The sequence below is a fragment of the Phyllobates terribilis genome, unplaced genomic scaffold (assembly GCF_046119375.1).
Source record: "Phyllobates terribilis strain yellow unplaced genomic scaffold, ASM4611937v1 Scaffold_298__1_contigs__length_2340664, whole genome shotgun sequence".
Lineage (NCBI taxonomy): Eukaryota > Metazoa > Chordata > Amphibia > Anura > Dendrobatidae > Phyllobates > Phyllobates terribilis.
The window spans coordinates 2,010,243-2,026,937 of NW_027363058.1; the positions used below are offsets into that span (position 1 = coordinate 2,010,243).

Below are 16,695 nucleotides of genomic sequence, written 5' to 3' on the forward strand. Positions count from 1 at the left end.
CAAGCTTCCAGGACGTAGAAGAAGTTGTACTATTTATATTAACTCGGATCTCCAAGACCCTTCAGGTATCAGGATTTTTTTTCAATGCTGACAACTTACTTTTTATAGTAGGTACATGTGTGGCTCACAGGTAAAAACTGCAGTAAAAAAAATTGGAAATTTGCTGCCACCATTTTGGAATATCACAGCAAAAAAAAATATAGTACTGGCTGATTTACAATTGCTATTGGCTGTCACCTAGTATATGAGCGTCCGCAGCAGTATCCTCCGGTGGGCCCCCATGCAGGGATAGGACAACGAGTATATTGACTTTGTAATACACATTGCAAAAATATATGAGAATTATAAGTAGAAGAGTTGGGTAGCATAAACACTTTTACAGGCTCGGACTGGCCAACAGGAGAAATGGAGAATCCTCCGGTGGGCCCCCATGAAGGGATGGCTCTCCACTCCAGTCCCCTATTAAAGTGCACCTGTCAGCAGGAGTGTGCTCAGTAAACCACATACACTGTCAGGAGGGCGACATTACACAGAGTAAAATGATACCTTAGTTGATGAAATTTGTCCTGTGGTTCTTGTGTAATCTTTACTTTCAGTTTGGAAATAATGATACGCTTATGCTCCGGGGCGGCATGTGGGGGCACTCTATCTGGTGCTCTGCTTACATATTCATGTGTATGCTCTTATGACAGCTCACTGATCGTCCACTGACCTGCCTCCTATTTTACCTAGCCCCGCACTACTAGATGCATTATGTAAAAGAGGAGGCAGGTCAGTGAAGGCACAGTGAGCTGTCATAAGAGCATATAGATGAATATATAAGCAGAGCACCAGATAGAGCGCCCCCCACAGGCCGCCCCAGAGCACGAGCGTATCATTATCTCCAAACTGAAAGTAAAGGTTACACAAGAACCACAGGACGGATTTAATCAACTAATTTATCATTTTAATCAGTGTAGTGGCACCCACCTGACAATGTATGTGTTTTACTGAGCTCAATCCTGCTGACAGGTGCGCTTTAAATGTATAAGTGGTTAAATATGAATTTTTGGGGTGACAGATGCCCTTTAAGCTCCCTTTAGTGGCCACTGAGGATACACAGCATGGCAGCTTTTATTCCATGTCTATGCTGAGGATATGGAGCTTTGTATGGAGTTTTTGATTTATTTATATCATAATAGGTGGATGTTCAGGGGGTTTATATTAGAGACTTCTGCAGTATTCATGTCACTTTATAGAACGTTCTTCTTTGTCCAGAACATTCAGACGGTGCAGCCGTGGCTTTCTGGTAGTAACACGGTTCAGATCATCGAGGCCAAACTCCCTGATTACATCTTTGATTCTGCTGCGCTGAAGCTGAAGGAGGCCGTCAGCCACAATCTACACCAGCCATTCAGGCATTTCCAAACCTACGGTAAGCGGGACGTGAGTCATTAAAGGGATGGTACATATGGTAAGCTGGACGTGAATCATTAAAGGGATGGTACATACGGTAAGCTCGACGTGAGTCATTAAAGGGATGGTACATATGGTAAGCTGGACGTGAGTCATTAAAAGGATGGTACATACGGAAAGCTGGACATGAGTCATTAAAGGGATGGTACATATGGTAAGCTGGACGTGAATCATTAAAGGGATGGTACATATGGTAAGCTGGACGTGAGTCATTAAAGGGATGGTACATATGGTAAGCTGGACGTGAGTCATTAAAGGGATGGTACATACGGTAAGCTGGACGTGAGTCATTAAAGGCATGGTACATATGGTAAGCTGGACGTGAATCATTAAAGGGATGGTACATATGGTAAGCTGGACATGAGTCATTACAGGGATGGTACATACGGTAAGCAGGATGTGAGTCATTAAAGGGATGGTACATACGGTAAGCTGGACGTGAATCATTAAAGGGATGGTACATATGGTAAGCTGGACGTGAATCATTAAAGGGATGGTACATACGGTAAGCTTGACGTGAGTCATTAAAGGGATGGTACATACTGTAAGCTGGACGTGAATCAGTATAGGGATGGTACATACAGTAAGCAGGATGTGAGTCATTAAAGGGATGGTACATACTGTAAGCTGGACGTGAATCAGTATAGGGATGGTACATACGGTAAGCTGGACGTGAATCATTATAGGGATGATACATACAGTAAGCAGGACGTGAGTCTTTAAAGGGATGGTACATACGGTAAGCTGGCTGCGAATCATTAAAGGCATGGTACATACGGTAAGCTGGACATGAGTCATTACAGGGATGGTACATAGGGTAAGCTGGACGTGAGTCATTAAAGGGATGGTACATATGGTAAGCTGGCCGCGAATAATTAAAAGAATGGTACATACAGTAAGCTGGACGTGAATCGTAAGTATTAAAGCGATGGAACATATGGGAAGCTGGACGTGAATCTAGTATTAAAGGGATGGAACAATCACAATCAGAAATCTCCTGCCGGCGCTTGCAGCATGATCTTCCTGTGGACGCTTTGATCCTGATACCTTTCCAAAAGCCATTGAACTCAGTGTTAGGGGTTCCCAGAGGTGTGATCCTCATCTATCAGACATTATCATGCAGAAATACTGTATATCATTGGTCTAACAAGCACTGCAAAGAGGATCTGTCTCTAGATTTCACCATATAAATGTAGATTATCAAATTGATTTCTTAGACCTGATGAAGCCAGAGAACTCGCTTTCAAAAATCCATGTCCGATCAGCTGTATAATCCTCTTTGAAAGTTTTCTCCGCCCGATATTAAGATGAGTCTAGATACAACTATAAATTCTGTGTTATATTATTTGATAGTTGAAAGCTTCAGCTGGCTGGTGGATGGTTCAGCCGCGGAGAAAGTAGAAACTGTGTGCAAAGCAGTCATCAAAGCAAAAGGTGGCTACTTTGAAGAACCTAGAATATAAGACATATTTTCAGTTGTTTCACACTTTTTTGTTAAGTATATAATTCCACATGTGTTAATTCATAGTTTTGATGCCTTCAGTGTGAATGTACAATTTTCATAGTCATGAAAATACAGAAAAATCTTTAAATGAGACGGTGTGTCCAAACTTTTGGTCTGTACTGTATGTGTGATCATAATGTGTTTTTTTTTTTTTACATATTGGACCTTCTTGCATATTATCTCGAACCGTCATTAAATTGACTCATCCCTGCACAGCAACACTGGCTTTGATGTTTCTAGTAAAAATTGACTGCTTATGCGCCGTTCATCATATGCAAGTTATCTAGGACTAGTCCAGCGGGACGTCACTTCCCACAAACAAATCCGACCTCAGATGCTGTGATCACACCCAAATCATGGCATCTTAGTCTCACCTGGCGAGGTGGATCTTCTAAGCCTCGGGTCTGGGTGGGCACACGGACCCCGGGTGTTGGTGTGGCAAGCAGGAAGGCACATGAGCAGCAAGGAATTGGCACTCAGGAATCTTGGGAGCTGCAGGATGGATGTAGCGTAACCCAGTAGGAATGGAAGAAAGTTAACGCAGAAGGTGGAGCACACCAAACAAAAGTCTAAAAACTCAATCCTAAGACCCAGGAGTGTGTCTTAATGGTCCATAAATAGGATTTAGGAGATTATGTCACTGAGCTACACAGGACAACCTGTAAAACCTGACGTGGAGCACAACACGGGGCAGCAGACCGAAGTGAAGGAAGCAGAGCTCGGATACCCAAGACAGGTGTATAATACTTAATTTCACATGCCCAATTTGCATATGACAGCCGGCACATAAAAAGTTTAGTCTTTTAAGGTAGAAACATTTTTGCCAGATATATACCGTGGATCTCAATGCAGGAATTTGGCATGCCTGAAGGACCTGACAGGTTCACTTTACGGGGACCCCCTTTGGTTCGTTTGAAGGGTCCCTTGACAATAAGCTGATCACAGCTGTAGTCGGGTGGACGCAGCAACGAGGACTAAGTTGCAGGAATCATTTTCTTACCATTCCCATTAGAATCAATACTGTCCTAAGTCCTACAGAGCGAGGGGTGCAACGTGTCCGATAATAATTGAGGGTCAAATCAGAAATCTCAAGGGTAAACGAGACTGATTTATATTTGTATTCCAGTTTATAGAACAATTTCACACCCTGGCCAGAGATATCATGGGACTGCCCACCCGTGCTTACTTCACCATGGTACACCTCGACTACGATGACTTAAAGCAAGGCCTGGCTGACAAAGCAAAAAGTTTTGCAAATATATTACTAGATAGACTGGTGACAAATCACAGATTGGAGAATGAAGAGTGAGCAAAATCCTGGATTCAAGGAGGTTTCACAATAGAAAAAAATAATCTGTAATGGGCCTCTACCTGCCATGTGCCGTTCAGGGGCCCTTGGGGTCGAGGTCAAGTGCTACTTCTGCTATGATTTCATACAGTGAGTTATAGATGCTGACGCTACAGTAAAAGTTAAGAATCTCACATTACTTTACTTATGATACCATAAAATATCATCACATTCCAGTATATAATATACAGGTGCATCTCACTAAATTAGAATATCATCAAAAAGTTAATTTTTTTCATTTCTTCAGTACAAAAATTTAAATTCATATATTATATAGAGTCATTACAAACAGAGTGATATATTTCAAGTGTTTATTTCTGTTAATGTTGTTGATTATGGCTTACAGCCAATGGAAACACAAAAGTCATTATCTCAGTAAATTAAAATAATTAACAAATACACCTGCAAAGGCTTCCTAAGCTTTTAAAAAGGTCCCTTAGTCTGTTTCAGTAGGCTCCACAATCATTGGGAAGACTGCTGACTTGACAGATGTCCAGAAGGCAGTCATTGACACACTCCACAAGGTCCCAGAGTTCCAATTTTCATTTGGAAATCAAGGTCCCAGAGTCTGGAGGAAGAGTGGAGAGGCCACAATCCAAGCTGCTTGAGGTCTAGTGTGAAGTCTCCACAATCGGTGATGGTTTGCGGAGCCATGTCATCTGCTGGTGTAGGTCCACTGTGTTTTATCAAGACCAAAGTCAGCGCAGCTGTCTACCAGGACATTTTACAGCACTTCATGCTTCCCTCTGCCGACAAGCTTTTTGGAGATGGAAATGTCATTCTCCAGCAGGACTTGTCCCCTGTCCACACTGCCAAAAGTACCAATACCTGGTTTACAAACAACAGTATCACTGTGCTTTATTGGCAGCAAACTCGCCTGACCTTAACCCCATAGAGAATCTATTATAGAGAATCTATAGGGTATTGTCCAGAGGAAGATGAGAGACATCAGACCCAACAATGATGACGAGCTGAAGGCTGCTATCAAAGCCACCTGGGCTTCCATAACCCCTCAGCAGTGCCACAGGCTGATCGCCTCCATGCCACATTGCCGCATTGATGCAGTAATTGATGCAAAAGGAGCCCCGACCAAGTACTGAGTGCATTTACTGAACATACATTTCAGTAGGACAACATTTCAGATTTTAAAAACATTTTTCAATCTGTTGTTATAAAGTATTCTAATTTACTGAGATAATGACTGTTGTGTTTTCATCGGCTGTAAGCCATAATCATCAACATTAACAGAAATAAACACTTGAAATAGATCCCTCTGTGTGTAATGACTCTATATAATATAGGAGTTTCAATTTTTGTACTGAAAACTGAAATAAAGTAACTTTTTGATGATATTCTAATTTAGTGAGATGCCCCTGTGTGTAATAATCTTTGCTTCGCTTAGGATCTTCATGGAATTTGAGAAAATCAAGGAACAAGCGTTAAAGGCTCCTGAAACTAATGAAGATGTAATAGAGGAGATTGCGCTTGTGGAGCAGGAGAAGAATAAAAGCCTGGTAGAGCTAAAGTCCCGAATTGCTGTACTTACGTCCCTGGGTATAATTAGTGTAAAACATAATATATAGGATTATTCCGATATTTCTTGTGTCCTGGTTAATATGTATTTTTCCATCTATAGGTCATGTCATACTAGCTATACTTACCAGTCCCCCTCCAGGTTTCAGTGATCAGATCCCCAACATGATCATGTGATTGCTGCAGCCTATCAGTGACTACGGTGGTAACCTGCTCCAGCCAGTGATTGGCTACAGAAATCACATGTCCACATAGAGCAGGAAGAACACAAACTGATGGAGGGAACTGTAGTTGTGGAGCATCAGTATAATTTTATAACCTAAGTTTTTGGAAAAAATATAATTGGTGCAACCCCTGTGATTGTAGATGCTAGATACATTAATACATAGTGAGTTTCATTTGTTTCATTTTAGGAGTGTCAGCGGAGGATGAGTTATCTTCTAGATGTTCATTTATTTGTACCTGAAGATATCATCCTGAACTCAACAGTGTTACTGTGGCCAAAAAATATCAACCCAGTGTTTGATGAAAATGGCCAGGTATGTGGGCTCATTTCTGAAAATGGGGTCTCGGGTGCCAGCCCCAATGAAACAGCAGCCCCCTGCAGTGTCCAGGTAATTAAACGGGGCGCTCTGGGAGCGTTTTTTGATAACTGTTCCTTTCTAAAAGCTGATTGAAAACGCCAAGCGTAAAGGAGAGGGCGAGCTGCTGGGGAAAAGAGAGAAGCTTATGCTGGAACTGGAGAAACTTTTGCGTCGGATGGAAGAATTTGCAGAGTACTCTAAGCTGGCTATGATGCAGCAGGTATGATAGTCACAGGCTGTGTTATAGTTTTCCCTCTTCTTATTTTCATTACTTTAAGACTCTTTTCATATTTGTACAGATCCTTTTTACCCAAAACGCATCATGGTTGTCGTGAACGATAATTTTTTTGTGCAACACAAAAGATCATTTCACCCGACGATCAAGCGTTTGGCCATTCGTCGGTGATTGGCAGCCTATTTATACTGCACAATTATCCTTAAACGAGCGTTCCTGGGAAGTAGTTATAAAATGCTCCCTAACTCCGGTTTGGAGTTGCATTAGGCTTTTTTTATGTTGTTTCTTTTGGGGGGGTTCTATCCCTTTTTAAAGGCAAGAATCAAGAATATTGAGACTACAGCCAATAGTGTAACCTGAAGCTTCAATGCAAAATCTCCATTAGGGCCCCCAACTATTGCTGGTCTTTAATAGTAGTGATCTTCTCATATGAGTCAAAGAGACCTTTTGAGCCCCCCTTAGCTCCAGATGCGACTGCAACCCCTGCACGCACTGTAGTTACGCCCTTGACTGCAGCATTATTTTTGCTATGCAAAAAAAAACTATGAAAAAAACATAAACCCGACTGACCACCATTATCAGCCAGAACAGTCTTTATAGAGGCAGTCCCTAGTGCTTAACCTGAAGTGCAGTCAAACAAAGGCAGGTCAGAGGCAGTCGTCACACCTGAGCACTGGCGTATGAAAGCGTCCACTAGGCCTGAAACGCGTTGCATCCAATAGGCCTGAAACGCATTGCGTCCAATAGGCCTGAAACACGTTGCGTCCAATAGGCCTGAAACGAGTTGTTCCAATAGGCCTGAAACGCGTTGCGTCCAATAGGCCTGAAACGCGTTGCGTCCAATAGGCCTAAAAGTCGTTGCGTCCAATAGGCCTGAAAATCGTTGCGTCCAATAGGCCTGAAATACATTGCGTCCAATAGGCCTGAAATGCATTGCGTCCAATAGGCCTGAAATGCATTGCGTCCAATAGGCCTGAAATGCATTGCGTCCAATAGGCCTGAAATGCGTTGCGTCCAATAGGCCTGAAACGATTTGTGTCCAATAGACCTGAAAGGCCTGAAAGTTACACCTCTGACATCAGCTGTCTATAAAGTGGAGCATATAGGAGTCTGTATTCTGCAAACGAGAAGTAAAGTTCACCGGTGAGAAGTCAGTCTCATACTGTAACTTGTGAATGTCTAACTCATTTTCTTTAATGGAGGCAGTCCGGTTAACCCTTTACTTATCTGTGTTTATTGTGCCTGGTTTCAGTAAGTGACAGATGTGAGGACTGTACAGAAGCGAATAGCAGACGCAGAGGAGGCGGTGGCTTATATTAACAAAGAAGAAGCGCTGTATAAATGGGACCTTACAACATACCCTCAGCTGGATTCTTCAAAAGTCAACATCGAACCTTACCAGAAACTTTTTGCACTGATTTACAAATGGCAAAAAACTGAAAAAAAGTATGTGCACCCCATTGGGGAATTCTGAGTTAACTCTTGGCATGCCGTTATTTATTAACACCATACGTGATCTGAAGTGGAGAGTAAATGGCGCATTTAAACAAGCTGATAATCATTCCCAATTATCAGCCCGTGTAAATGTGCCAGTAATCACCCTTATGAACAAGCAAAACACTAATTCGTTGGGAACGAATCATTTATGGCAGCAAAAATCATCTTTATCTACAGCACTTCACCCCTTGTAACGTTATAGGGACAAAGTATATCTAATAACCAATCGTTCTGTCCCCATCACTGTTCTTCGGTCCTGGAAATAACCAAGCGCCAAAAGTCTTGCATATATTACAAGGGGATTATGTGTTATTAAAGGGCTGTCCGGCCTTGGGGCACAAGTCTGCAGTCACTCCATGTGACTGCAGACATGTGAATCCTCACAGCATGTGTACTGTGCGCGTAATAAGGATTCTCCAGCATCGGGAGCACAGGCGTGTGACAGCAAGTATGTGATTTGCATATATACGGTCACATCCCAACTAGACATATCCGGCCTTGCTCAATGCAAGCACATTGAGTGGAGCCAGACACGTCTAGTCGGAATGTGGTCTGAAGTATGCAAATCACATACTTGTGATCACATAACAGCCCGTTCCCGGCACCGGAAAATCCTCGCAGTGCGTGCAATGTGAGGATTTAAAAGTCTGCAGTTACATAGACTGTAGACTTGTACCCCAAGGTCGGACAATCCCTTCTGCAAAATAGGAGATAAATGTATGATCGGTAGGGGTGCTCTAATACTGAGGACAGAGGTTCCAAAGTCTGTTGTGTGAATGGAGTGATCGTGCGCATGCATAGCCAGTGCTCCATTCATGTCTATGGGAGCAGTCATGCGCATGCGTAGCCATCACTCCCATAGATGCACACATGCTTCATTCATAAAGCTGTATCTAGGACCACCGCTTTCAAAACTGCTGGGGGCTGCAGCAGTCGGACTCCCAGTGATCAGATATTTATCAACAACCTTGTGGATAGGTGATTAAATATTATTTATGGGACAACCATAGCCATAGATGTAGAAGAGAAAAAAAGCAGAATAAACAGTAATAGATGAGCTAAAAACATGAAATTTATCAAAATATGTCTTGAAAAATCTCACGCTTCCAGGTGGATCGACGGCGCTTTCCTTGACCTGAACGGAGAAAGCATGGAAGCCGAGGTGGACGAATTCTTCTGAGAGATCTACAAGATGATGAAACTGTTTCAGCAGAAGCAGAAGACGTTAGAAGAGGAGAAGAAAAAGGCGTCTCAACACCGGACACTGTCTGAAGATAAGGATTCGGTGGACGAGGAAAAGAAGGAAAGCCGCATAGTTCTCATGTGTTCTGCCATCACCGAGCAAATCAAGGCTTTTAAGGTAGATGCATCAAATAATGGATATATCAGTAATCTGGGCCAAGTTTGCTGGAGCGCGCTGTTACCTCCCAATCCCAGCCAACTTCAGCACAGTGGTTATTATCGAGACAGCAGCGGTGGTCGGTCTCCTAGGCAACGATCTGTAAACAAAAGAAAAGTCTTAATATCTCAAGAACGGCTGCAAATGTCAAGAAGCAGTAAATTGCAAAAGTGCAGGTTTTTACAATATCTGTGAAGATGGAAATAACCCTTTAATTCATTTTTGTAGCCGTAATCCCGGGACACTGATTATGATTGACTCCTTTTCAGGAATATATCCCTCTGGTGAGCATCCTTTGCAACCCATGCCCCTCCCATATATCCATCCTGGCCTCCATGTGTCCAGCCTGCCCCCCTTCATATATCCATTCTGTCCCATATATCTATATATATCTATATCTATATCATATATATATAACAGTTTTGATTTATATATATATCCATCCTAGCCCCCCCATATATGCATCCCACCCCACCCCATATATCTATCCAGGTCTCCACGTGTCCAGCTTGCCCCCCTTCACCTCCATGCATCCATCCAGGTCCCCACGTGTCCAGCTTGCCCCCCTTCACCTCCATGCGTCCATCCAGGTCCCCCCACGTGTCCAGCCTGCCCCCCCTTCAGCCCCATGCGTCCATCCAGGTCCCCACGTGTCCAGCCTGCCCCCCCTTCAGCCCCATGCGTCCATCCAGGTCCCCACGTGTCCAGCCTGCCCCCCTTCAGCCCCATGCGTCCATCCAGGTCCCCACGTGTCCAGCCTGCCCTCCCTTCAGCCCCATGCGTCCATCCAGGTCGCCACGTGTCCAGCCTGCCCCCCCTTCAGCCCCATGCATCCATCCAGGTACCCACGTGTCCAGCCCGCCCCCCCTTCAGCCCCATGCGTCCATCCAGGTCCCCACGTGTCCATCCTGCCCCCCCTTCAGCCCCATGCGTCCATCCAGGTCCCCACGTGTCCAGCCTGCCCCCCCTTCAGCCCCATGCGTCCATCCAGGTCCCCACATATCCAGCCTGCCCCCCCTTCAGTCCCATGCGTCCATCCATGTCCCCATGTGTCCAGCCTGACCCCCCTTCATCCCCATGCATCCATCCATGCATCCTGGGTAGGTGTTTATGCCCCTGCATCCATCCATCCTGGGTAGGTGTAAATGCCCCTCCAGCCATCCATCCTGGGTAGATGTATATGCTTTTCCATTCATCCATCCATCCTGGGTAGGTGTATATGCCCCTCCATCCATCCATCCAATCTATCTATCTTTCTATCCCTTCCTTTCTGAGATAAGCTGCAATAATGCATTTGTCCTTTGCTACACCTTTGCACATACGCCATATACCTAATCAGTGGCCTTGTTATCAGCTGCTACTCTTTTAATTCAACTGTCCCATCAGTTGGGTGTTGCTGAGTACCACGCATTTAAAAAAAATGTGGGGGCCGTTACGATTTCTTTAGTGAAATGCTGGCTCCCTCTGGTGGAGCACTGACTTCTTTAATTTTCTATCTGTGGATGAAAAAAAGATAAAAAAAAGTTTGGTCTGAGATGTTGTTTTAAAGTGCTACCTATGTCTGTCAATCAGAGCATCCTATTGGTTTTCACCCAGGCAGATAGATTGCTTGCAATAGATGTAATGAGTGAATGGAACAATGGAATAATGCAAGAGAATGGGACAATGGAACAATGGAATAATGCAAGAATGGAAGCATGGAACATCATTGCACGTGTCATAATGGGCTCCTGGCCTTTATCTGGCTGTGCTGCTGCAGTCAGCTACAGTCTGCAGGGAGCCTGCAGACTAGGAAGAAGGTGGACCGCTGCTTGTTTGTTCAATAATTAGTTATCCTCTCCCCATCCCCTTGTCTGCAGGTACATGGGACATTGAGGGGAGGGGAGAATGTTTGAAAATAGGCAGACTCATGCAGATTAAAAATGCATGCGTGGGCTGCAGCTGCAACAAGCAGTAAAGTTGTGGGTTTTAAGGTGACTATTGATGAACAACATGTCCTCCTAAGGGGAGTCTTTGTCCCTATCCCTACAATGGGTGCCTTCTTGAAGCCAGGGTGCAGTCATAGGCCAAAACCAATTCAGGTTATCGCTTCTCGACCTTTTGGCTAACATCAAGTGTAGTATCTGTTCTCATTTAGTATATGTGCTTTGCTTTTACCAATATATTGTATTGCACTGTTATCTATCTATCTATCTATCTATCTATCTTCCCACCTGCTTGTTTTCCCTCTATCCACACCCTCCTCTTCTTTGATTGACAGCTCTGGCTTCATAGAACCAGAGAAGGAAGGAGACAGAGGTAAAACAAGCAGGTGGGAAGGTGCATATAAAGGATTGGCCCACGCCGTGATCCACGGAGCGCTTGTACTTGGTTTCAATAGTCATTCTGTGCTGACAGTCCCTTTAAAATCAGTGTTTCCCAAACTCCAGTCCTCACGGCCCCCACAGGTCATGTCTTCAGGATTTCCATAGTATTGCACAGGTGAGAGAATTCCTGATTCCTTGATGATACTTTCATCACATGTGTAATACTGAGGAAATCCTGAAAACCTGACCTGCTGGGGGCCATGAGGACTGGAGTTTGGGAAACACTGCTTTAAATGGAGCGGTGCTGCAGTTTTATTATTCAACAATTAGCAGGATCCCCCAACAATTTCTTAAGCAATGAGAAAATGCAGTCCCTAATGATGTCCTCTGACAATAAGCGGATCACGGACAGCAGATGCATTGGGTTCTGCATTTCTTGGAGAATGGGATGGGGCAGCTTCTGTCTTCTCAGTGATACAATCAGGAAGGAGATGCAGCGTGAGACAATCCCTGTCTAGATCTTTGATCTGATCATCAATACAGAGGGCTGATTGGTGAAGACAGAGGGAAAGGCTAATAAAATTATTAAAAAAAAACTTAGTTTTTCGGCTGCCACTTCCTCTGGGGTCAGTATGCCAACCTCATTGACTTCATAGCACTTGCCAGAGTGGGCAGACACGATTTTATTGCCTTTACACACGTCACCTCCACACAGGGCGATGCTGCTACGACGCCTCTGTAGTGATCAAACGTGGAGTCAAACAGCAGGGCTTTAAGAGGGCTGCCCTTTTCAATCTTGGGACTAAAACACAAAAATAAGACATCCTGTTAAGGGGGATAAAGGTAAGTAAACCGTGTTCAGTCCAGAGTGATGAATTCCAAAAGACAAAGTTTATTCCGCCATCACATAATGTTTCGACCTGTTATAGGTCTTTATCAAGTATATACAAAGACATACAGGGATACTGATCCCCTTTAAGGAAAATCAGTGGCCAGAACCCTTTAAATTCCCCTTAAATGGCCCAAAACTGAAACTGTGGGAACAGTATTATCCACTTAGGGTTCAGCAAACTTACAGTCAAGGGTTTGATAAAATGATCTACACCCTTGTGTCTCCAGAAAGCATAGCGTACGTTCACGTGCTGAAAATGCCGACCAGTGCTGGAGTGAGCAGAGGTCCGCAGCTTGTGACACTCCTGCTGTAGTGAAACTACAGGTCCCAGCAGACTGACGGTCTCTCATCAAGTTATGCTGGGAGCCGCAGTTTCACAAATAGTGCTAGAGGATCCATGTCAGAAATATGAGGCTGCCACTAGGGTTTCTCCCACAAATATGTAATCGGACGTGGAGCAGATCTGCACGTGGATGAGCCATATTCTCTATCTGTGAACATACTACTCCTTCACTCAGATTCTAAGTGGTTCTGCAGCGCATCTGTGCAGAGCAAGCTGTCAATCAAAATCCAGGCCGGGTTTACAGCCGTCGCCCCTGATATAGCGAGCGGTGCTGTGATCCAAGACTGTAGCCGCTCCGTGCACAACAATGAGTGAAGGCCGGCGGCTGCAGGGAGGAAAGAAGTTAATTTTCTCCCGGTACCTACACTATCAATAAGGCGGCCGGGCAGCATTGTAACAATATTTATCTGCAGATTAACCCTATACCTGCAGGTACATAGCATTTTCCAAGGTGACAGGTTCCCTTTAATAAAGAGAAGATGGATAGAGCCACATTAGTTCGTACTCTCGGTGGAAGCCTCCTGACAACTTCTTGAAGAACACTTTCCACATTTGTTCCAAGGTTCCCCGACATCTAATAGAAATAAACAGAGAAATGAATTTCTTAATACAGTTTAGAACTCGGCTCCAACGAATCAGAAGAAATGAAACCTGTTTGAAGCTGACAAGCAATCAAGCCCCTCCGTAAGCCACACAGAACATGGCTACTTATGTCATCTGCAGGTGATTAAAGGAACCTGTCATGTTGAAATGGTATAAGATCTGTAGGGGGTGTTGTAGAGCAGAGAAGTTGATCAGACTGATAGACATATCTGTGGGAAGAGAGTCAGCAAAACTGGCATTTTATGCAGTGAAAAGTCCTGCCGTATGTACACTAGTCCAGTGGGCGGTCCTACTAAGTGATTGACAGTTCCCTGTATGACCATGCAGGCAAAGATAGCTGTCAATCACTAGTAGGACCGCCCACTGGACTCATCTGTACAAACAGCAGGATTCCACTGAATAAATTGATACAGGAAAAACATCTATCTTTGTACTGTATTAGCCAGTAGATAGAAGAGTATTTAGATTTGAGAGTCCTCAGTGGTTGATACCATCTTTTCCGTTAGCCATTAAAAGGTAACAAATTGCAGGCTTTCCAGACTACTCAGGTCTCAGGTCTGCCTGATGAAGAAGCCTGAGTCGTCTGGAAAGCTTGCAATTTGTTACCATCTTTTCAGTTAGCCATTAAAGGTATCAACCACTGAGGACTCTCAAATCTAATGAATAAATTACAATTTATACTGAATCTTCTCCCACAAACCTATATATCGTTCTGCTCAGTTTCTCATGGATAAAACCTGCACATCTGAATGGGGCTTTAATGTTGTTATTACAATCATGTAACCGCAGATCACAAAATCTTTCATATGATCATTTTTTTAACACCTAAAACCCCAATGGATGTTTATGTTTACTAAAGGATTCCTTTCCCATTCTTCTGACAGCTCTTCTTTAGGTATGGACACAGACCGGCATCCGGCATAAAGACATCTGGAGACTTTTCCTTTTTCTGGGATATTGGATAATCTTCTTCATTTCTAACGCTTTAAATCTTTCAAATTCTTTCTGAAAAATGTATCATAAAGGGACTTTCTCAGGTCAGTTTTGCTTGTGGTTGTGTTACCATTATTTGTGCCAAATGTATCAAAGTGTTGCACGATGTTTGATAAATGTTTATGTAGCACTTCCATCTATCTTTATTTATTTTACTCACTTATATGGCGCCATTAATTTCACAGCACTTTACAGACATTATCATCACTGCCCCCATCGGGGCTCACAATCTACATTCCCTATCAGTATGTCTTTGGAGTGTGGGAGAAAACCGGAGAACCCGGAGGAAACCCACGCAAACACAGGGAGAACATACAAACTTCTTGCAGATGTCGTCCTTGGTGGGATTTGAACCCAGGACCCCAGCGCTGCAAAACAACAATGCTAACCACTGAGCCACCGTGTATCTTTATCCACTTTTAACGTCACCCGTCGTTCTTAGACCTGTGTAGCTTACCAAGCCCAATTTCTAAAAGTTGCAAGAGTGCTGTAAAATAGGAAGCTGCACATTTTTGCGCAAAAATGATGCGTCACAAAAGTTGTTTTTTTTTGGGGTTTTTTTTTAACACCAAAAATTGATGTCAATTCCTCGCTACATTGCCCCTTTTCCAGCCACATTTTGTAGAAAAAAATAAAAGACAAGGTACAGACAGCGGAGTTAAATTTGCCTACAGGAATGATTTTGATCTGGAGCGCATCGTACCCGGATACAGTCACTAGCGGGAACGTCAAACATCTTCTCAATTTGTTTCTCCACCCTTTCCGGATCTGCATTCTTCAAGTCTATCTAAAAGCAAAAGTATAAATACTAATTATTTATCAAAGCTGGACAACATCTAGAAACCATAGAATAAAACTGGCTTAAAATATAGTGTGAACAAGAGTTTAGGGAGAGATGTACAGCTGGCACTGGCCTATAAAAGGGATTGTGTAATCGTACAAAACTAGCAAAAATGTAAAGCGTCTGGAAAACAAGGAACGTGCAATTTACCTCTTAGTAAAATCCTATGCTTTCTCAAGAACAAAGGAATTTTAGTTTCATATTTTTTTTTTAATCAAATCATTTTTATTGAAAAACTCCAACTACAAATATTCCATCTTTCAAATAACATACATGACATAGTAATTCCATAGTAAAAATATGAACAAAGTATCTGAACTTCAATTCCCATAACCCACCCTAAACCCAAATCCCAACACTCCAGAGAGAACCATTTTCAGAGCAGTTCTAGAATAACGGACTATAGCATTCGTAGAAGGGGAAGAAGATAAAAAAGTGACTAACAAAGGGGTAGCAGCGTTTTAATGTTATCATTTACTGCTTGATGCCTGAGCCGGGGAGTGCACGCTGAAAACTGTTGCAGGCTGCTGTAATCACAGGACACAAGCAAACAGCATGGCATTTCCTATCAGCAGGGAGGAAGTAAAGGGAACAGTAATGAAAGTCTCCTCCTACTCCGCTCCATATTGAAATGAATAGTGTGCATCCTACAAATGAGATGCATACAGCAAACAATTGATTTTCCATACATAGGTTTTGAGTTGACCACTGGATATACACATGTGTATCACTAATTACCCGAACTGGAAATCGAAAAAAAAGACGAGCAAGTTTGGGGTGAATCCAGCCTTCATTACTGCACAGCCGCTCAGAGGGATCGGTACTAGGAACAGCAGGAGTGCCGGCGATGTTCACAGATTTACCTGCTGCGGGACTGAAGGAGTCTGATCGCGCTCGGCTCGAAGCTTTTTACCTTGTTTACGACAGGAATAATTGAAAGCTGTGCTTCAAAGGCGAGGAAGAAGTTTGCCACCATCTATTAGAAAATAGACAAACTTAGGATAGAAACAATATGAACATATACCCTGCTATAAGTAAGTAAAAAGCAATAGGAAATATATATAATATAGGGTACTTAGTAAACATGGTTTTTGATAAAAAAAAAAAAAAAGCCATCCCACCAGCACCAAGGTGTACCCAGTCAGTTATGTGAAGTATATAA

General features: G+C 43.3%; 1 pseudogene; it reads left to right on the top strand.

Moving 5' to 3' along the window:
- The first annotated feature begins 11,639 nt into the window (after positions 1–11,639).
- On the top strand, positions 11,640–11,741 carry LOC141220744 (U2 spliceosomal RNA; annotated as a pseudogene).
- Positions 11,742–16,695: the final 4,954 nt, after the last annotated feature.